Source organism: Zootoca vivipara, chromosome 12, assembly GCF_965207765.1.
Source record: "Zootoca vivipara chromosome 12, rZooViv2.hap1.1, whole genome shotgun sequence".
Classification (NCBI taxonomy): domain Eukaryota; kingdom Metazoa; phylum Chordata; class Lepidosauria; order Squamata; family Lacertidae; genus Zootoca; species Zootoca vivipara.
This window is the reverse complement of record NC_142595.1, coordinates 48,850,459-48,872,178: the sequence shown is the minus strand read 5'-3', so window position 1 is coordinate 48,872,178 and position 21,720 is coordinate 48,850,459. Positions and strand designations below refer to the sequence as shown.

The following is a 21,720-nucleotide window of genomic DNA, read 5'->3' as shown; positions in this document are numbered from 1 at the left end:
CAGGCTCCCTCTTGTTTCGGAACTACAACTCCCATCATCCCTAGCTAACGGTACCAGTGGTCAGGGATTATGGGGAACTGCAGTCACAAAACATCTGGAGGGCCGAGTTTGCCTATGCCTGCTCTTGTCCCTAAGTTGTTTGGAAGCCAGCAGTAATACTTTCCTCGGCCAGGCTTCAGAATCAACAGGTGACTCGACCGCGACTCCAGTTCCCGCTTCTTCGATCCACCCAAGGCTTCCTGCACCTCGTCCGCCTGCCTCCACCCACCCGGAGCCAAAGGAATCTGCTTTGACTTGTCCCAGCTGGGGAGAGCACAGACACCCGTCAGCAGCCTTGACATCTTGGCTGCCACTCTGCATTCCCCGTGCGCAAGGTCCCACATCGCCCTGTCCCGCGACAACCAGCCTAGACGGCTTTAGGAGAGAGGGTTGGACGAATTCGTGGAGCATAATGCTCTCAATAGCTGCCAGCCGCGATGTCTTTGCTTTGCCTACACGGTCGGTGCCTCTGATTGCTGATCATCGGAAAGCGCTCCACCTTTGCTCAGCGCCGTGGACCGACTGGGTGCGCGAGGGGGGGGCAACAGCTCAGGAACCCCCAGGGGAAGAAGGCTCAGAGCCTGGGGAGCAGTGGTGGGACAATTGCGAGTGGTCAGCTAGACTGGTGACCGGGAGTGGCTGCCGAGACCACAAGCAGAGGGCCTTCTCAGTCGTGGCACCCGCCCTGTGGAATGCCCTCCCACCAGGTGTCAAAGAGAACAACAACTACCAGACTTTTAGAAGACATCTGAAGGCAGCCCTATTTAGGGAAGCTTTTAATGTTTAATAGATTATTGTCTAGATTATTGTCTCTCTACTGGAGAGCCAGTGTGGTGTAGTGGTTAAGAGCGGTAGACTCGTAATCTGGGGAACCGGGTTCGTGTCTCCGCTGCTCCACATGCAGCTGCTGGGTGACCTTGGGCTAGTCACACTTCTCTGAAGTCTCTCAGCCTCACTCACCTCACAGAGTGTTTGTTGTGGGGGAGGAAGGGAAAGGAGAATGTTAGCCGCTATGAGACTCCTTAGGGTAGTGATAAAGCGGGATATCAAATCCAAACTCTTCTCTTCTTCTTAATCTTTTGTTGGAAGCCACCCAGAGTGGCTGGGGAAGCCCAGCTAGATGGGCGGGGTATTATTATTATTATTATTATTATTATTATTATTAATTACTACACCGGTCCTGAAAGAGCTACATTGGCTCCCAGGACGTTTCCAAGCACAATTCAAAGTGTTGGTGCTGACTTTGAAAGCCCTAAACGGCCTGAAGGAGCATCTCCACCCCCATACTTCAGCCCGGACACTGAGGTCCAGCTCCAAGGGCCTTCTGGCGGTTCCCTCTCTGCGAGAAGTGAGGTTGCAGGGAACCAGGCAGAGGGCCTTCTCGGTAGTGGCGCCCACCCTGTGGAACACCCTCCCACCAGATATCCTGGGAAATAAGCAACTATCTGACTTTTAGAAGACATCTGAAGGCAGCCCTGGTTTAGGGAAACTTTTTTTAAAAAAATAATTATTTTTATTAAAGATTTTCTTGGGTTACAAAGGTAGTGCAATGTCTCATTCCCCCCCAATGTATCATTTTTACACATCAAGGGAAACTTTTAATGTTTGATGTTTTATCGTGTTTTTAATATATTCTGTTGGAAGCCGCCCAGAGTAGCTTGGGGAGACCCAGACAGATGGGCGGGGTATAAATAATAAATTATCATCAGAGGGATGAAACTGGAAGGAGGAGGTTTCGGAAGCTGAAGAAGCAACAGAGTTTAGCGAGCGGGGAGAGGCTGGGACGGAGAGCAGTTCAGAATCGGGAGGCTGGAGAGGATAAGGGCCCAGAGATGAGTCAGGCTGCTGAAGACTCCAGGGAGTCTTCCCCTCCTGCTGCAACCATCTCCTGTCCCACCCTGGTCTCCCAGAACCAGATGAGGCATGAAAAGGGCAGAGCAAAGAGAGACAAGATGAAGGGGCCTCGGGTTGCTTGGGAAGGGTCCGAGGGAGAGGGAGATTTCAGGAGCAGTGGGAAGGCAGAGAACTTCAGTCCCCACAACGGCCTCATTGGGGCCAGGCCTACTGGGAAAGAGTCGCTGTGATCACGAGGCCTGAGTTGTTTTGGTTTCTTTGAATAAAGAGTTCGCTTCATGTAGACTTTGAGAGTTATTGCTGCTCCCGACTACCGTCGCGACACTTGGGTCCCGCTTGAAGGTTTACCCTTCAGTACGTTTCCGAGCACAATTCAAAGTGTTGGTGCTGACCTTTAAAGCCCTAAACGGCCTCGGTCCAGTATACCTGAAGGAGCGTCTCCACCCCCATCGTTCTGCCCGGACACTGAGGTCCAGCGTCGAAGGCCTTCTGGCGGTTCCCTCGTTGTGAGAAGCCAAATTACAGGGAACCAAGCAGAGGGCCTTCTCGGTAGTGGCACCCGCCCTGTGGAATGCCTTCCCACCAGAGGTCAAAGAGAACAACAACGACCAGACCTTTAGAAGTCATCTCAAGGCAGCCCTGTTTAGGGAGGCTTTTAATGTTTGATGGATTTCCTTATTTTAATATTTTGTTGGAAGCCGCCCAGAGTGGCTGGGGGAACCCGGTCAGATGGGCGGGGTATAAATAATAAATTATTATTATTATTATTTTAGATAGATTTCTTTATTGTCATTGTCCCCTTGCGGGAACAACGAAATTACCCACCACATAGCCCCTGTGAGAACAGGCTGCTGCTGCTGCTGCTTGTTTGTTTGTTTGTTTGTTTGTTTGTTTGTTTGTTTGTTGAATGTACATACTGCCCTATACCTGCAAGTCTCAAGGTGGTTCACAGAATAAAATCAAGATATAAAACCACAAAATACATAATTAAAACCAAGAACCCAATAGCCCCCCCCCCAAAAAAAACCCGGCACACATTATAAAGGGCATAGGATGTAAATCAGATCAACCAAAGGAACGTTTAGACTGGTGCCTAAAGGTGTATAATGAAGGCGCCATGCGAATTTCCCTGAGGAGAGCATTCCACAGACAGGGAGCCACTGCAGAAAAGGCTCCGTTCTTGTGTTGCCACCCTCTGGACCTCTTGAGGAGGAGGCACACTAAGAAGGGCCTCAGAAGATGATCTCAGATTCCGGGTCGGTTCATATGGAAAGAGGCGGTCCTTGAGGTTTTGCGGTCCTGAGCCGTTTAAGATCAGTCAAAACCAGCAAGCCTCTTCTTGGCATTCTTCACTCCCTTAAAATAATAATCGTTTTTCTTATTTGTCCTGCTGTTGCTTCACGCGCTTCACTGTGACCCAGATGATGAGAGCATCATGCAACCGTTTGCCACATCTCCCGCACGAGGGTGTTTGCTAAGAGGCCTGTTCATTGCAGCACCATCTCAAGGGCACATCATGGAGCAACTTATTTTTCTGCATCAGCCGTGGGTTTCCCCTCCTCCCACAAGTTCTTATGACAGCATCGCTTCCTTTTTATTTTCAGTTTCTTCTTAACTGCATAATTGGCAGGACATGACCCGCCACGAGGTACATGCTGTGAGGAAAACAGAGTTTCCACTCTCAGCTGTGACGCTTAAAATGATTTTTTTTCTCCCCGCCCCTGTTGCTGCTTAATCAATGCTTTGAGTTGATTAATCTACCCATCCTGACAGCATACATTCAAAGCACTATGATCCAACTTTAAGCGGTCCTGGTTCCCCCTCCCAAAGGATTCTGGGAGCTGTAGTTTGTTAAGGAGACCTCCGGTCCTCTTAGAACCATACAGTTGGAAGAAACCATCCCCTGCAGTGCAGAAATATTTTGCCCAATGTGGGGCTCGAACCCACAACCCTGAGATTAAGCGCTTCAGTTCCCGGAGTGGTGTAGACAATACTGAGGTAGGTGGACCAAGGGTCTGATTCAGTATAAGGCATGTTCCTATGTTCAAGCGTCCCTTATTGCTTCCTTGGATTAAGTCAGAAAGTGTCGTTCCCGGTGCCAGATTTATGTATAAGCTAAACAAGTTTAGGGACCCACTCTCTTGGGGCCCCCCCAAAAAATTAAAGGTGAAGAAAACTGGATGTACATTTCCAAAATATAAGATAAAAAACAAATGAAATAAAACCTGCATACAGCAACAGTGTTTTGTGGGCTCCTATGATGTAAGTCATGGGCCCCGCTTGCTAGCCTGCTCCCTATAATATCCCTGGTTTGCTCCTTTCTATATATAGGGTGCAATGACAAACCTAGACAGCATCTTAAAAAGCAGAGACATCACCTTGCCGACAAAGGTCCGTATAGTTAAAGCTATGGTTTTCCCAGTAGTGATGTATGGAAGTGAGAGCTGGACCATAAAGAAGGCTGATCGCCGAAGAATTGATGCTTTTGAATTATGGTGCTGGAGGAGACTCTTGAGAGTCCCATGGACTGCAAGAAGATCAAACCTATCCATTCTTAAGGAAATCAGCCCTGAGTGCTCACTGGAAGGACAGATCCTGCAGCTGAGGCTCCAATACTTTGGCCACCTCGTGAGAAGAGAAGAATCCCTGGAAAAGACCCTGATGTTGGGAAAGATGGAGGGCACAAGGAGAAGGGGACGGCAGAGGACGAGATGGTTGGACAGTGTTCTCGAAGCTACGAACATGAGTTTGACCAAACTGCAGGAGGCAGTGGAAGACAGGAGTGCCTGGCGTGCTATGGTCCAAGGGGTCACGAAGAGTCGGACACGACTAAACGACTAAACAACAACATGATGTAAGTAATGGGCCCTGCCTTCTAGCCTGCTCCCTATAATATCCCTGGTTTGCTCCTTTCTATATATAGGGTGCCTACATTCTGCATGTGCAGATGGCTTGAGATACCTATTAGGTCCCTAAATGACCATATAGCATATATTCAACGCAAAAAACAGCGACAATTTGTTGTTGACAAAAGGACAGCTGGACATATAAAGGGCCCCATTACCTTCAGTAGTTTGGGGCCTCATCAAACTAAAATCCGGCCCTGGTTGTTCCATATACTGACTTGACAGCAGCTCTCCTGGGTTTCAGACGTAATGTTTTCCTGCCCTACCTGTAGACACCAAGGATTGATCCTGGTTTGTATGCCCGCCACTGAACTGCAGCCCTTTCCTCCATCCTTCCTTGGGTGGGTGTAATATGGGAGAATGATGGCACTTCCTGGTCACCTACGATGCTCAAAGTTCTCTTCCAGGCGATCTGGGAAGGAAGCGTCACCAAATGCTTCATTCCCTATTTTATTGTTAAATGATTAACACAAGAATGCTGGGAATGCAAACAGCATACCGGTAGTAAAAAAAAATCCTGAGGACTAGTAACATTGGAGATTTAATTGCAAGGTTGACAGGTTCAAAATACCTTCCTCCTGATACTTATCTGCAACCACAGTTGCAAGAAAATTATTGATGGCTATTTTAGGAACTCGGCTTGAAAGCGGGATCGTTCCACGTTCTGAGTGTTACGCCTCCTGATTTCACCTTGGGTCATGCAGGGTTTTTTTGCAGGGTTTTTTTGCGGTGTTCCCCAGAAACCTGCAAATCCTGTCCGATCAGAGTTGACAGCAAGAACAAAAGACTTGGGCTGCAGACTGAGTCAGACCACCATCTATTCTCCATTATTCACTGACAGCTGCTCTCCGAGGATCCCTCGATTTTTCACGCCCCATTACCTGAGATATCTTTCGGGTGCGGGGGAAATCGGACCCGGGCACATCTTCTCCCGCTGAGCTGCAACTCTCTGTGACAGTGGGCAAGAAATTCCACATATGTGCAAAGCCCGAATATGTGCACCACGAAATTAAGGAGCTCCCAACCAGTCCTTTTTTTCTGGGGGGACACAGGGGTACGCATACCCCTAAACATTTTGTGAATCTTCGTACTTTTGTCCATTTACTGTATTTATTTCCCCCGATTTGAACTAGAAAAGGGTGATTTTATTGAGTCATAGAATCATAGAGTTGGAAGAGACCACAAGGGCCATCCAGTCCAACCCCCTGCCAAGCAGGAAACACCATCAAAGCATTCTTGACATATGCCTGTCAAGCCTCTGCTTAAAGACCTCCAAAGAAGGAGACTCCACCACACTCCTTGGTAGCAAATTCTACTGCCGAACAGCTCTTACTGTCAGGAAGTTCTTCCTAATGTTTAGGTGGAAATGAGAGTACCCCTAAGCAGTTTTTTTTAAGGAAAAAAGCACTGCTCCCAACCCTTATGCCCTCCTGTCTGCAACCTGAACCCCCAAACCCAACCCAGACTGACTCCCCCCCCCGCTCTCTCCCCAGCTCCCCTCCATCCCAACCTGCTCTCCCTGATGCTATTCCGGTCCAGCCGGCTGATTAATTCCCCAGCCGGCGTGGCCTGGGTGGGGCACCCTTGGGAGAATTTCAGATTGAAGGAGATCCATAAGGCTGTTCTTCTAACTTCCTTTTCCCTCTGCATTCTTCCCCTGCCCTCTCCCTGATCCAGAAGTCAAAAGCAGCTCCTCCTTGTGCGCACAGAGAGAGCTTGCGGGAACCTGTTCTGGAGTGACACTCAGCTTCTTTCCTGGGAAATATTTACAGGTAGGTAGGTAGGTAGCCGTGTTGGTCTGAGTCGAAACGAAATAAAAAAATTTCTTCAGTAGCACCTTAAAGACCAACTAAGTTTTTATTTTGGTATGAGCTTTCGTGTGCATGCACACTTCATCAGATACATTTCCTGGGAATGTTTTGCTTCCTTCTACCACTTGACTCGGGGGGGGGGGGGTGATCAGCAGGGATCTCTCCGGGTCTCTGGTCGCACCAAGCAGATCCCCTCTTCCTTTCATTTCCTCCTCACTTCCAGATTTCAAGGCCTGGGTCCATTTGGTGCCTGCCTCGCTTTCCAGATCTCCGGGAAGGGCTGAACTGCAGGCCACAAGTAGGCACGCCATACTTTTTAAAGAGCATCTGATGTGCAATTTAAAGCACATGACTTCATCCAAGGGATCCTGGGAGCTGTAGTTTTCCCCTCACAGAGCTAGCATTTCCAGCACCCTTATTAGCAAACTACAGTTCCCAAGATTCTTTGAGGGAAGTCATAATAACATCCCACCCTTTTCTCCTCCAATGACCTCAAGTTGGGGCACATGGTTCTTCCCCTCATTTAATCCTCACAACATCCTCGTGAGGTAGGTTAAGCTGAGAGGCAGTGACTGCCCCCAAAATCACCCAGTGAGCTTCATGGCCAAATGGGAAGCCGAGCCTCTCCCAGGTCCTGGTCTGACACTCTAACCACTTGGCCACACTGCCTAAAAATTTTGCTCGTCTGTTTCATTTGCGAATCGCTTCCGACGCGGCACCCCAAAGCGATTCGCAACAGGATAAAAAAAAACCTTAAGCAGTTACCTATATAAAAACAGAGTCACTGCCCTTATGAAAACATTTTAAAAAGCAATTATCTATGTCTTCACCAACCGGGTGCCCTTCTGCCGGGTGTTGTAGTTCAGATTGGCTGGAGGGCGCCGGGAAGGCGGAAACAACAACATCCATTTGAATCCAATACAGATACCAGCAGGGATAAAGATCTCCCTTTGGGAGGCTTATGGAAAGAGGAGTGCCTTTAGAAGGTGCCGAAAAGAAAACACAGAGGGCGTCCGTCTGGTATGCAATGGGAGGCAGCTCCAGCGCCCTGCAGAAGGGAAACTTAAGAGCATGAGAAAAGCTCTGCTGGATCCGGCCAGGGGCCCATCTAGTCCAGCATCCTGTTCTCACAGTGGCCAACCTGTGGGCAAGCCGGCAAGCGGGATTCAAAACACAGGAGCCACTCTCCCCTCCTGTGGTTTCCAGCAACTGGTACCCAGAAGCATTGCTGCCTCCAAATGTGGCAGCAGAAGACAGCAACTGAGGCTGCTAGCCGTCGATAGCCCTCTCCTCCATGAGTTTGCCTAACCCTCTTTTAAAGCCATCCAAATTTGTGCTTCCTGCGGGAGGGAGTTCCGCAGTTCCACTCTGCACTGTGTGAAGATGGACTTGCTTTTTATCTCCCGTCATTCAGCTTCCTTGGAGGTCCACGGATTCTCGTGTTGTGAGAGAGGGGGAAGAAACTTTCCCCTGTCCACGTTTCTCTAGGCCAGGGATCATTTTATAACCCTCAAATATCTCAAGGGCTGTCGCACAGAGGATGGAGTGAGCTCGTCTTCTCCTGCTCCAGAGGGTAGGACTCGAACCTATGGCTTCAAGCTGCGAGGAAGGAGCGTTCAAGGAAACATCAGGAAGACTTTTCTGAAGGCAAGAGCCGTTCGCCAGAGGAGCGCTTTAGTTGAGATTCCTGCATTGCGTTGCAGAAAATGATTCACAGATGGTATTTAACTCCAAGTACACTCGCTTCTTCTTCTTCTTCCTTTGGCGATCACTTGTAGCCGAGTAAGATTGTCTTCCATAAACACGGTTTTAACAATGAGTCCGTAAGTGACAGAGGCCAATTCTGGATCCACACGTCCTTCCACAGTGGGGACATTGGTTTCCAGGCAGAAGTTGATCACGGTGTGGATTTGCCAAGCGTGCCTTCCTCCTAGCACGTTTCCTCCTTGCGTCCTGAGTTCGAGTGTCTTGAAAGCCCATGACACCTTTGGTAAAGGCTGTTCTCCAACTGGAGCGCTCGCAGGCCAGTGTTTCCCAGTTGTCAGTGTTTATACAACATTTTTAAAGATTTGCCTTGAGAGAGTCTTCAAACCTCTTTTGTTGACCACCAGCATTACGCTTTCCATTTTTAAGTTCGGAATGGAGTAGTTGCTTTGGAAGACGATCATCAGGCATCCGCACAACATTAGCAGTCCAACGAAGTTGATGTTGAAGAATCCTTGCTTCAACACTGGTGATCTTTGCTTCTTCCAGTACACTGGCATTAGTTCGCCTGTCTTCCCAAGTGATGTGCAAAATTTTTCGGAGACACCGTTGATGGACTCTTTCGAGGAGTTGGAGATGGTGTTTATAAGTGGTCCCATGTTTCACAAGCATATAGTAGGCTCGCTAAGATGTATAAGACTGATAAGCGCCGGAGACGCAAGGAGGGAACGTTCTTTCATATGTGGTGGACCTGTAAAAGGGTAAAAGAGAATTGGGAAATAATTTAGAATGAATTGAAAAAAATGTTTAAAAGCACTTTTCCAAAACAACAACAACATAGAGTCCTTTTTGTTGGGGGTAATTCAGACTGAAATTCCCAGGTGTCAAAAAGGGTTATTTATGTATGCCACAACTGCGGCCCACGTTTTGTTAGCCCCCAAATGGAAAACGAGCGAGGTCCCAACGAAAGAAGAATGGCAACTTCAACGGATGGAATACGCGCAGCTTGGGGATCTAACATATAGAATAAGAGAACAAGAAGAACATACGTTGAAAGGAGACTGGAAAGCATTTATTGAATATATGGAAGAAAATTGTGTACACTTGAAAACGCTGGCAGCATTAAGATAAATTCAACAGTGTAAACAAGTTTCGATGGCTGCAATAATGGAATGCTGAATGGTTAAGTTTAAGTTAAATATGCAGGGATTTATAATATGCAAAATGACTTGATGACCCTCGGGGTCCCTTCCATCTCTATGAATCTCTGATTCTATCACATTGCCTCTGGTGTATTTTTCTCAAAGCACAAAGTCCCAAATGTCTCCATCCCCTTGATCGTTTTGCTTGCCCTTTTCTGAACCGCAGAGCTGAGTTCCTGGATCCGGCCCAAAGGCACATTGAGACCAGCATCCTATTCTCTTGGTGACCAAACAGATACCATACGTCTGCGAAATGCCGAACATTATTGGACAATATCTCCAGGAGGACCTCTCTTGCAGAACAAGATCACTTGGGTATAAATGAGGGGTGAGATGATCACATGGATGAGAAAATGTGTCGCAGTGCAGTGTAGGTCGCAGAGAGACTAGGTCGATCTCAGAGAGCTGGGTTCGAATCCCCGTTTGCCCATGAAGTTTGCTGGGTCAGACGCACTCTTCATGTAATTTACCTCACAGGGTTGTTGTCTCAAGGAGAAAATGAGAAGGGGGAGAGTCCTGTACTGTATTGCGCCTCTTTCGGATCTAAGCGCAATAATAAGATTATGTAAGTAATAGGTTATAGGTCTGCCTTTGTAGAAATGGCATGAGATTGCCACATGTGGAATAAGCTGCACCTGTTGCCTTTCTGCCTGCCAGGCATCTGTTCCAGACACAGGAGCCTTCCTGGGAAGAAATTCATCACGGTATGTGATTGCAGCAATATTTTGGCAGGGAGAACGAGGGTGATTTAATTCATCCCAAAGACAATCTCAGCTGTCAACAATGATGAAGTGCTGAACAGATGTCTCCTTGGGATCTGAAGGGTTTTTATTATCCATTAGGAATTTCAGTGGAAGTGCTCGCCTTCCGGAATACCGCATCGGATAATAGCAAAGACAAAGTACCTCTGGGCAGCTGCAGAACGCCTTTTCAAAGAATCACAAAATTGCAGTAGTAGTAGTAGTAGTAATAATAATAATAATAATAATAATAATAATAATAATAATAATAAATTTATTATTTATACCCCACCCATCTGGCTGGTTTGGGCAGCTCCCAACAGAACATTAAAAACACGATAAAATATCAAACATTCAAACTTCCCTGAACAGGGCTGCCTTCAGATGTCTTCTAAAAGTCAGATAGTTGTTTATTTCCTTGACATCTGATGGGAGGGCGTTCCATAGGGCAGCCCTGTTTAGGGAAGCTTTTAATGTATGATGTTTTATCAAATAAAATTATGGGGGTGGAGACGCTCCCTCAGGTATACTGGGCCTTTGAGGCCATTTAGAGCTTTAAAGGTCAGCACCTACACTTTGAATTGTGATCAGAAACGTACTGGGAGGCAATGAAGGTATATCAGGACCGGTGTTATGTGGTCTCGGTGGCCGCTCCCAGTCACCAGTCTAGCTGCCGCGTTCTGGATTAATTGCAGTTTCCGGGTCACCTTCAAAGGTAGCCCCACATAGAGCACATTGCAGTAGTCCAAGCGGGAGATAACCAGAGCATGGACCACTCTGGCGAGACAGCTGCGGGCAGGGAGGGTCTCATCCTGCGTACCAGATGGAGCTGGTAGACAGCTGCCCTGGACACAGAACTGACCTGCGCCTCCATGCCCAGGCTGCACACCTGGTCCTTCAGTGGCACAGTTACCCCATTCAGGACCCCAAGGGTCATTTAGTCCAACCCCTTGCAACGCAGGGACTGTGGCTCAAAACGCTTGACGTGTACATCGCCACGCTTGCTTTGGCACCCGTACAAGGACCCACAGCTAAAGACACACACCCAGCAGATTGCATCGAGGCGTGGATTGCGTGTTCATTTCCCTATGGGATGACGCTTTCAAAGCCAAGGCTGAATCTGCCAAACTGTTTTCGTTGCTCGGAAACAACCCTGGGATTTTTCGAGCGAGCGGCGCGGACAAAGAGTGCCTCTGAGCAAGCGCAGAGAGAGATTCCCTCTCCGTAGTGCAGCAAGGAATCATTCCCTGTGGTCACATCCATACATGGCTAGTTCCTGGGAACTCTAGTTTGTTAAAGGTGCTGTGAGCGGCAAACTACGGTTCCTGAGATTCTTTGGTGGAAGCTGTGTATGTCCATAAAATGTGCCTGAGGACCACAAGGTTCCAGAAAAGGAGCCACCTCCAGGATTAAGCCCCAGCACATCTTCATTTCAAAAAATTTAAGCCCTGGTTAAATGTGCGAGGGTTGGAGAACGTTCTGAAAGGGCTGAGAAAGTCCAGAGGGAAATAGTTTAGTTTTGCTGTTTCCAAGAACAGAGGCATCCCAGGCAGAAGGTCAGGTGGGCCAATGTCTCTCCTCACACACCACCCCTTTTGGGATCCTGTGATAGGTAGACATTCAACAGGGGCTGTTTTCACCCTTGCAATATCTCCAGCTCCGGGCTATGAGGAACCTTTAGCAGTGTGGAACTCCAACTTCCATCAGCCACATACATTTGTGTTACAGGTAGGTAGCCGTGTTGGTCTGAGTCGAAGCAAAATAAAAAAATTCCTTCAGTAGCACCTTAAAGACCAACTAAGTTTTTATTTTGGTATGAGCTTTCGTGTGCATGCACACTTCTTCAGATACACTTGAAACAGAAGTCAGTCCCTTATGTATATACAGAGGGTGGTGGGTGTGGGTGGGAATGGGTGATGGGCTGATGGGAGTGGTAAACCTGTAGATGGCTGTTAACGACTGCTGATGACTGCAATTGGTCCTGCGGGGGAAAAGCAAGGGCTGAGGCGCTAAAGAAAGTTTGATCATGCATAATGAGATAAGAATCCAATGTCTTTGTTCATCCCTGGTGGCTCCATGGTTTTAAGCTTGGTAATGAGTTCCAATTCAGCAACTTCTCTTTCCAGTCTGTTTCTGATTTTTTTCTGTAATAAAACAGCTGAATACATTTGTGTGTGTGTGTGTGTGTGTGTGTATGCTTGTTTTTTTCTTTCATTTTCATCTTGAATTTTTATGTTGTGGACCACCCCGAGATCTACAGATGAAGGGAGGTATACGAATTTAATGAAATAAAAACTTTCTGCCAGGAAAAAAAAAGCTCCTGCAGACTCCTCCATCCCCCAACAAACGCACACACACACACACCCAACCCACACAGGCCTTTGGAAAAACCAGCAAACTCCTCTGCTTGTTTCGAAATAAATATAAATAAATATATGCCCCAGTCACTTGCTGTCTCTCGGCCTAACCTACCTCAAAGGGTTGTTGTGTGGAAGAATTATCATCATCACAAAAGGGGGGAGCAAGCAAACCACCCTGAAGCACCCGAGCTGAAGGAGGAGATGCAAAAACAATGGATAAATAAGAGTATTTAAAATGCATGTGTGTGTGTGTGTGTGTGTGTGTGTGTGTACGCTGCACCGGTTGAATACCTGCCTGTTGAACCACTCTGAAAGGAGCTGGGGCCCAGCTGATCCTTCAACAAATGGCTTGCTGCCACACCTTTCTCCATCCCTCCTTCCCTGTGCTCCTTCCTCCCTCAACCTGCCCCAACACGCACCTCAGCTCAAGCAGATGCTGTCAACACCCCTAGGAACAATCTTTCTCCCAAATCTAGCTCTGCCTGGGATGCGGCCAGGACTGCTGGGTCCTAGCTCCAGCTGCGGAGCGGGGTGGGTGGCCCACGGGTTAAAGAGGAACGTTCGGCCCCATACATACACGCCTTATTAAAACAGCCACAACCACACACTCAGCAAGCACCCCTGGGACTGTATCAGTCAATCAAATCTTTATTACGGCCATAGACCAGCTTAAGCGGGGGGGGGTGCGATCGTTTAGAATCTGTGAAACGTTTTGGAAAGCTAAAAAAATATTAAAACAGAAGGTATTATTAAGATTGCTGGATGAAATACCAACAACCTCACCAACAACCTCAGATATGCAGATGACACAACCTTGATGGCAGAAAGTGAGGAGGAATTAAAGAACCTTTGAATGAGGGTGAAAGAGGAGAGCGCAAAATATGGTCTGAAGCTCAACATAAAAAAAACCAAGATCGTGGCCACTGGTCCCATCACCTCCTTGGTAAATAGAAGGGGAAGAAATGGAGGCAGTGATAGATTTTACTTTCTTGGGTTCCATAATCACTGCAGGTGGTGACAGCAGTCACGAAATTAAAAGACGCCTGCTTCTTGGGGGGAAAGCAATGACAAACCTAGACAGCATCTTAAAAAGCAGAGACATTACCTTGCCGACAAAGGTCCGTATAGTTAAAGCTATGGTTTTCCCAGTAGTGATGTGTGGAAGTGAGAGCTGGACCATCAAGAAGGCTGATCGCCGAAGAATGGATGCTTTTGAACTATGGTGCTGGAGGAGACTCTTGAGAGTCCCAAGGACTGCAAGAAGATCAAACCTATCCATTCTGAAGGAAATCAGCCCTGAGTGCTCACTGGAAGGACAAATCCTGAAGCTGAGGCTCCAATACTTTGGCCACCTCGTGAGAAGAGAAGAATCCCTGGAAAAGACCCTGATGTTGGGAAAGATGGAGGGCACTAGGAGAAGGGGACGACAGGGGACGAGATGGCTGGACAGTGTTCTCGAAGCTACGAACATGAGTTTGACCAAACTGCGGGAGGCAGTGCAAGACAGGAGTGCCTGGCGTGCTATGGTCCATGGGTCACGAAGAGTCGGACACGACTAAATGACTAAACAACAAATATCTAAAAGACTGTAAGAATCTAAAAGAAACTGGCAGAATCTAAAAGAGGGGTTAAGAACATTAAAGGTAAAGGGTAAAGGGACCCCTGACCATTAGGTCCAGACGTGACCGACTCTGGGGTTGCGGCGCTCATCTCACGTTCTTGGCCGAGGGAGCCGGCGTACAGGTCATGTGTCCAGCAGCAGGGAAGTATAAAATTGTCCTGTGCGCCCTGGGTGCTAATGGAGTATTGGGGAGATGAGGCTAATACAAATTTCTCTGTAGTACAGGCACTGGAGAAGCAAATGCTCTATTGTTTCTATTTGAACCTGGTGACTGTCGTTTGTTAAGTGCGCTTGGAATTGTAGCATCGCAAAGGGTAAACTACAGTTCCCATGGTTCTTGGTAGGTGGGTGGAAAATGTACGTTGTGTACACAGCCTGGGAAGGAGGTTAGTCCAGTGGGAGAAAACGTTTCACTCAGGAGGACTCCTGGGTTCCATTCCCAGGACGACGCTCCTCTCATTGCACCCCAAATGATTTATTGGCATCCCTTTCCACGTGAGATTCTAGGAACTCGCAACACGTCGTTACTGGGACAGTGACTCAGCCCCGCAACGAGTCGTCCTTGGAAAGAAGGAGGATTTATGAGGAGGGAGCAACTTTCGGGAGAAGCGACTGTGACTTCATTCCATTCACAGTTCATGGCACCCCAGATTGGGCAACGGCTGTGGCTCAGGAACGCAGCAGCCGCTCTGGGTACAGAAGGAAGGCCAAAGGTTCAATCCTGACTGGAGAGCTGCTGCCAGTCAGTGCAGACATTCCCTTCTGGGCGGAGCCAGAGGCCGAAGTAGGCGGAGCATTTGCATCAGGTTAAGGCCCTGTTGGCACTACTATGTCTTTAAGGACCCTTCTTTCCCCTCAAAGCATTCTGGGTGCTGTAGTTCGTCAAGGGTCGCTGGGAGTTGTAACTCCCTGAGGGGGTGAACTACGGTGCCCAGAATTCTCTAAGGGGGGGGGGGAATGTACTCCGGATGCGTTTTAAAGGCACAGTGTTGTATTCACAGCCTGGTTTTCTGCACGCACAAACACTTTTCTCTTATCTGCCCTCTAGGGAAGCAAGAGGCTTTACAATAGGCACCCCCAAACTTCGGCCCTCCAGATGTTTTGGACTACAATTCCCATCATTCCTGACCACTGGTCCTGTTAGCTAGGGATCATGGGAGTTGTAGGCCAAAACATCTGGAGGGCCGCAGTTTGGGGATGCCTGCTTTACAAGAATACAAGGGAACCTCCCAGCCAGACAAACATCTTTCTACGTTGTTGTTATTTACTTATTACCCACACTTCACCCAGGTTGCAACATTAACATACATTAAAAGCAGTTTAAAAGAAGTTGCATCCATAAAAAACAAAGGAATGTTGTTTATTGGATTTTATTGCGCTAGCCAAAGGCCATGGCAACATACAAAGAAGGAAAAGAAATCAAAAGGAGGTTGAAAGAACCACAGCGGTCGCAACATATGCAGTGAAACTACGGTCAAATCCACGAAAATTTCTTATACCACAGAATAAAAATGAATTTTCAAATAAAATTAGATCTCAGATTCCCTTTTGCAAATGACCCATCCAGTTCTTTCTTCCTAGGTAATGGCAAATGTCCTCTACGCGTGGTTACCCACACAGACAGAATAAAAGGCAGGTATGAGGGTGATCTGGCTGTGACATCTGTCACCCCATTGATTGCCAGGGTTGATAAAAAAATAAGGTGGGTTTAAAAAAAACAGCAACACAGAATCGCAGAGTTGGAAGGGACCCTGAGGGTCATCGAGTCCAACCCCCTGCAATGCAGAAATCTCAACTAAAGCATCCACAGCAGATGGCAAGGGCGCCAACTCCAGGGGGGACGGGGGGGCAGGCACCTGCAATTTTTTTCTTCTGGGTGCCCAGCCTCCACCCTCCGCTGCCAGCTGGCTGCCACCACCTTGATCATTTTTGTTGCCCTTTTCTGAACGTTTTCCAGCTCAACAATATCCGTTTTCAGTCGAGGCGACCAGAACACTACACAGTGTTCCTGATGTTCTTATACTGTAGATTTGTATTTGCGGTTTTATTCAGCGGGTCTCCTCTCCGCCACTTTTCTCAGTGCATGTGCAAAGTGTCATCCGCTCTGGTGCCACGGCAGGAAATCTGGTGGCAATAAATAATTAGAAACACAGAGTTGGAAGGATGGTCCAACCCCGCTTCTCGGTGCCGTGTCTAAAATGCAGGGTGCAGCCTTGTGCCACGGATAGAGGGTCCCAAATTCAATCGCCGACATCTCTAGGTAGGGCCGAGAGAAAGACTCCCACAGTACGATTTTATTATGACATTATTATTATTATTATTATTATTATTATTATTATTATTATTAGACACATCTTTGTACACAACCGAGACTTCAGTGCCAAAACTCGCCTCTCAAGCAGAATTCACACCCATACACCGGGAATCCTGCAAACTGCAATCCACCCCTCGCAGAGCTACAGTTCCCGGCACCCTTAGCAACCTACACTTCCCAAAATTATTTTGGGAAGGGTAGAAACGTGTTTGAGACATGTTGCAGAGACGTGATAGACTTGGGGGTTTTTTTAAATGTTGTTTTGATTCTATTAGTGTTTGTGACTTTTTAAATAAAACAACAACATGCTTTTAACTTTGAGTTTTTCCTCTACACGGTTTTAACTTCCTTGGTCTGGAGGAAAGGCAGGATGCAAAATATGGATGTGCCCATTTCTGGGGAAGCCCTGTACCCCCACCCCCACCCCACCCCATCTCCTTGCAGATCCACAGCCCGGCCGGCCAGTTTATCCCCTCCTGCTCGCCTCCCCCTTGACTCCCCCTGATGGGCACCGTGCCAGCCCCCCACATGGCAAGAGAGGAGGACGAGGGAGGATGCCTCCCCCCCCCTTTACCCGGCCGTGGTGCAAGAGGTGCCTTTCCCTCCCCGGATGTTTCTCATAGTTGTGACACCCAACCCAGGCGGCTCCACCCCGCGCTCCTGACAGAAGACAGGCGCTGGCAGAGCCCTCTCCACTTCAGAGAGCTCCGGGGAGAGGCAGAGGCCAGACGGGAGCCGCTCGACCTCGGCTGCTGAGTGCCAGGTGGGTGCCAGGCTGGGTGCGCCCTCGGTGCCAAGGGGAGAGCGCGCCCTGGCCATGCGCGGGATCCGCAAAGGGGCGCCCAGGGGACCGCGGGATGGGAGCAAAGGATGGCTTCGCTGAGAGTTTGGAAGGGCGCGCCAGGGGGCACGGGAAGGGGGTGTGTGCCAGGGGGCACGGATGGAGCCCGAGGGGTATTGGACCCTCTGGAGGGGCGTCCAGGGATCAGTGGAGGAAAGAGATACTTTGTTGCTCATGCTGTGTATTTGGGGAGGGGGGTGGCGAGAGTGCCGGTGTGGGTGTTGGTGCCAGGAGTGGGGGTGGGCTGTGGGGGTGCTTGGTCCGCAAGAGGGGAGTTCCGCAAGTCAGTGGGGCGAAAGAGCGATCTAAAGTGTGTGCCTGCGGGTTTTAAAACTCCGGAGAAGTTGTGATAGGTCTCTAGATCTTAAGCATTCCTTTGAAAGATGGGGTTGTTGTTTTTATCATAGAATCATAGAGTTGGAAGAGACCACAAGGGCCATCCAGTCCAACCCCCTGCCAAGCAGGAAACGCCATCAAAGCATTCTTGACATATGCCTGTCAAGCCTCTGCTTAAAGACCTCCAAAGAAGGAGACTCCACCACACTCCTTGGCAGCAAATTCCACTGCCGAACAGCTCTTACTGTCAGGAAGTTCTTCCTAATGTTTAGGTGGAATCTTCTTTCTTGTAGTTTGAATCCATTGCTCCGTGTCCGCTTCTCTGGAGCAGCAGAAAACAACCTTTCACCCTCCTCTATATGGCATCCTTTAATATATTTGAACATGGCTATATATTTAAGGGGGGTGAGAGTTGGCCTGGAAGATCAGTGAGGGGGTGAGCCAGGGGGGTGGGGTGGGTCTAGTCGGGACAGGGGAGGACAGGGCAGTCACAGGTGTGAATGGAGACATCTGCGCATGGCGAAGGTTTTTTGGGAGTTGAAGGAAGAGTTGGAGAAAACGCCTGGAAAGAGACGTGCGTTTTTGGTAACGCAGGGGGGGGGGCATGGAAGAGGGTTCAGGAGGGTCTCATGTCAGAGAGAGGGGGTCAGTATGAATGACCGGGAGGTGTGTGTAGGTGCTGGGGAGGCGAGCACTGAAAACATTTTGAGGGTTTGTAAGAAGTGACTTTCCCAGTGATGCAATGCTGGAGAAGTTTTTTTTTGGGGGGGGTGGGACTCACAGAACTGGGGTGGGGTCCAAATGTATTAGGTGGCCAGCTCAGGGCTTTGGGGCAGAGGTCCCTGGCCCCACTCAGCAGAATGGGCACCCCAAACAAGTGCAATAATAGGAGATGCTGCCGGCCAGTGTGGACAACACAGAGCGGGATGGAGCAAGAATCTGACTCGGTCGTAAGGCAGCCCCAGTTAAATGATGTCAGTTCTTGTTTGGTGGCGGCGATTCCCCGGTGAGGATTTGCAAGTTGTTAGAGACGGGTGAGCCTTGTTTGGGAGGGCACCTCCCTCTTGATGGGTGCTAGGGAAAGGGCAGGGCAGCGGTGCCAAGGGGCAGAGGAGGGTGCCAGGCGATGCAGATGAGCTGCGGGTGTTGGTGCGGCGAAGGAAATGAATGAGCTGCTAATCTCAGCTGGAGGAATCTGAGACGGAGGAGACATTGCGGGGCTGTGTGGGCTTTGAAGGTGGAAAATAGAGCTTCCCCCTCACCTCTCTCTCTCTCTTTTAAATAAATATTTCTTTCCGATCCTGCATGTCAGGAGGACAGGGCGGGTAAGGGGACACCTTCGCGTTTTGCAAAGATTCCACAACAACAGCCCTGCAAGGCGGGTTTGGCCAAAATGGAGAGAGACTTGCCCAGGGCACTTGGGGATGTTCCACGACTGAACAGGGAATTTCCTTTACAGGGGCCCTATAGAGGGAAGCTTTTAAATGTTAAAAGTTTTTGTTCTATTTTTATATCTGTCAGAAGCCGCTGAAAGTGGCTGGGGCAACCCAGTCAGATGGGTGAGGTATAATAATAATAATAATAATAATAATAATAATAATAATAATAATAATATTTTTTACTCTGCCCTGTTCTGGAGTGTGGCCCGAAAGCAGGCGAAGGGGTGTGCTTGGTAATTTTGGGTATTTAATGGGCTACTTCAGGGGTGGCCAACTTCCAAGAGCCCGCGATCTACTCACAGTGATCTACCCCCTTTTTTGGGGTTCAGCTCAAAGTTGTTGAGCTTTTTTTAGGGAGGAAGGCCCCGTTTTTTTAGGGGTGCAGGGCAAAGATGTTGAGCTTGTTTTAGGGGAGCCAAAGTTTTTTAGATTCTTGGGGTGGGGACCCGGTTATCTACCACAGACATCCAGTGATCTACTGGTAGATCACGATCTACCTGTTGAACATGCCTGGCCGCATGAAGAGGGGTTTTTAGAAATGGATTTGCAACGGAGGCTGTTTGGAGCGATTCGGAGGCAGCAACCTCCCAGAAACCAGGGCCGAATCATTCAGTAGGTCCTAGGAAACGTAGGATGCTGCCCTCTCCTGAGTCAGAGATCATTGGGATCCAGCATTGCCTGCTCTGGCTGGCAGCAGCAGCAGTGGCTCTCCAGAGTTTCAGGTCGGGATCTCTCCCAGCCCTCCCCAGGGATCCCACCAGGGGTTAAGCCTGGTGGGACCTTCTGCATGAAAGGCGGGCGCTGAACCTCTGGGACCCAGCCCCATCGCCCTGGTCACACGGCCAAGGGAAAGGAAATCTAGCAACAGGAGAGGGCGTGAGAGCTGATGCAAGCCTTAAGATCTGGAGATCTGGAAGGGGAAGATCTCTAAAGCAGCCAAGGTTGGGGAGGGGTGATACCTGATTCAGTTGGTGGTGCAGGGGTTTTGGGGGTGCTGAGGAAGAGGGCGAGCCGTTTTGGAGGAGGGGGGCCCTCAGATAGCCCCTGCTGAGTTCACTTATTTGGGGTGCTGTGTGTGGAGTTACAGGAAGCTCCTTGCATTTTTTTTTAATGGTTTGCTTCTGAATAGATGGAGCAGTTTGTAAGCTGCGGTTTCTGGCCTAGAAGCCGCCTCTGTCTGGTGTGATACCGTGCATGGAAAGAAGCGTAATAATAATAATAATTTATTATTTATTATTTATACCCCGCCCATCTGGCTGGGTTTCCCCAGACACTCTGGGCGGCTTCCAACAGAACATTAAAATACAATAATCTATTGAACATGAAATGCTTCCCTTGCACACGCTCAGAAATGCTCTCTTCTGGGGTGAAGTTGCAGCCCCGTTTCTCTGCTGGGGTTTATTTCTTTATTTCTTCAGCATATGTGTTTGTGGACGGAACTGTACAGCTCCTTTGACCGTAAATATAGTCATACCTCGGTTTAAGCATGCCTCGGTTTGAGTATGTTTAGTTTAAGTATTCTGCGGACCTGTCTGGAACGGATTAATCCACTTTCCATTACTTTCAATGGGAAAGTTCACTTCAGGTTAAGTACGCTTCAGGTTAAGGACGGACTTCCGGAACCAATTACACTTATACCTCGGGTTAAGTACGCTTCAGCTTGAGTACTCCGCGGACCCGTCTGGAACAGATTAATCCACTTTCCATTACTTTCTACTGGTATGGGAACGTTCGCTTCAGGTTAAGTACGCTTCAGTTTAAGTACTCCACGGACTGTCTGGAACGGATTAATCCATTTTCCATTACTTTCAGTGGGAAAGTTCGCTTCAGGTTAAGTACAGACTTCCGGAACCAATTGTGTTTGTAAACCGAGGTACCACTGTATAACTCTTAAAAATAAATAAGGCAGCACCCAAACGAAAATTAGAACGGAGCGTTTCCTCAGCCGACTTCCACTTTCTGTTCCTCGGTCCTTAGTTGGAAGGGGGCCTCAAAGTTTAGCCCAACCCGCTCCAAAAGCAAGAGAGCTGCTTTGACAGGCCTCCCTTCTAGCAGGTCTCCTGTGTGGCAGGCAAAAGTTCAGGAGAGGCAGATTTTTTCCTCCCCATCACGGAGGGAGCTGCGCCTGTTGGATATCTGCCCGCCGTGTCGTTGTTTGAAGGCCTTGCGAGAGATTTTTTTTGGGGGGAGATATGGCAAGCCTGGATTGAGGACCCTGGCGTTCTTCACGAACCTCCACCTGCTGTTGGGAAAAGGATTGCAAGCCAGGACTCCTGGGTTCCCTGATTTGGCCCCAGGGCTTGCTTAGCTCTTGCTTCATTACGGCTAATGGCCCAACCAGAAACTCAGTTTCACCTGCTCCATCCAGCTGAACCGGCAAACCTCACCATTCGCACACCTCGGCACCATCATTAGTTCCACGGAGCCCGTCCCCATTGGCTACCTGGCCAGCAGGTGGGTGGGGCACCTTGGGAGATGAGCAACTTTTTCCTGGGAAAGGATATTCCCAAGCCTTCAGTCCTCCCAAAGCACATGCAAGTCCTTCGCCTCAGC

The 21,720-nt window shown here is 48.8% G+C and overlaps 1 protein-coding gene across 1 annotated transcript in view; it reads left to right on the top strand.

Moving 5' to 3' along the window:
• The first annotated feature begins 17,182 nt into the window (after window positions 1–17,182).
• The window catches only part of TGM1 (transglutaminase 1), a 52,342-nt gene continuing 47,804 nt past the window's right edge, over window positions 17,183–21,720 (top strand). Inside the window, exon 1 of the mRNA XM_035135859.3 lies at window positions 17,183–17,314. The gene's annotated coding sequence lies outside the window, so the exon portion shown is untranslated. The remainder of the gene's footprint in view (window positions 17,315–21,720) is intronic.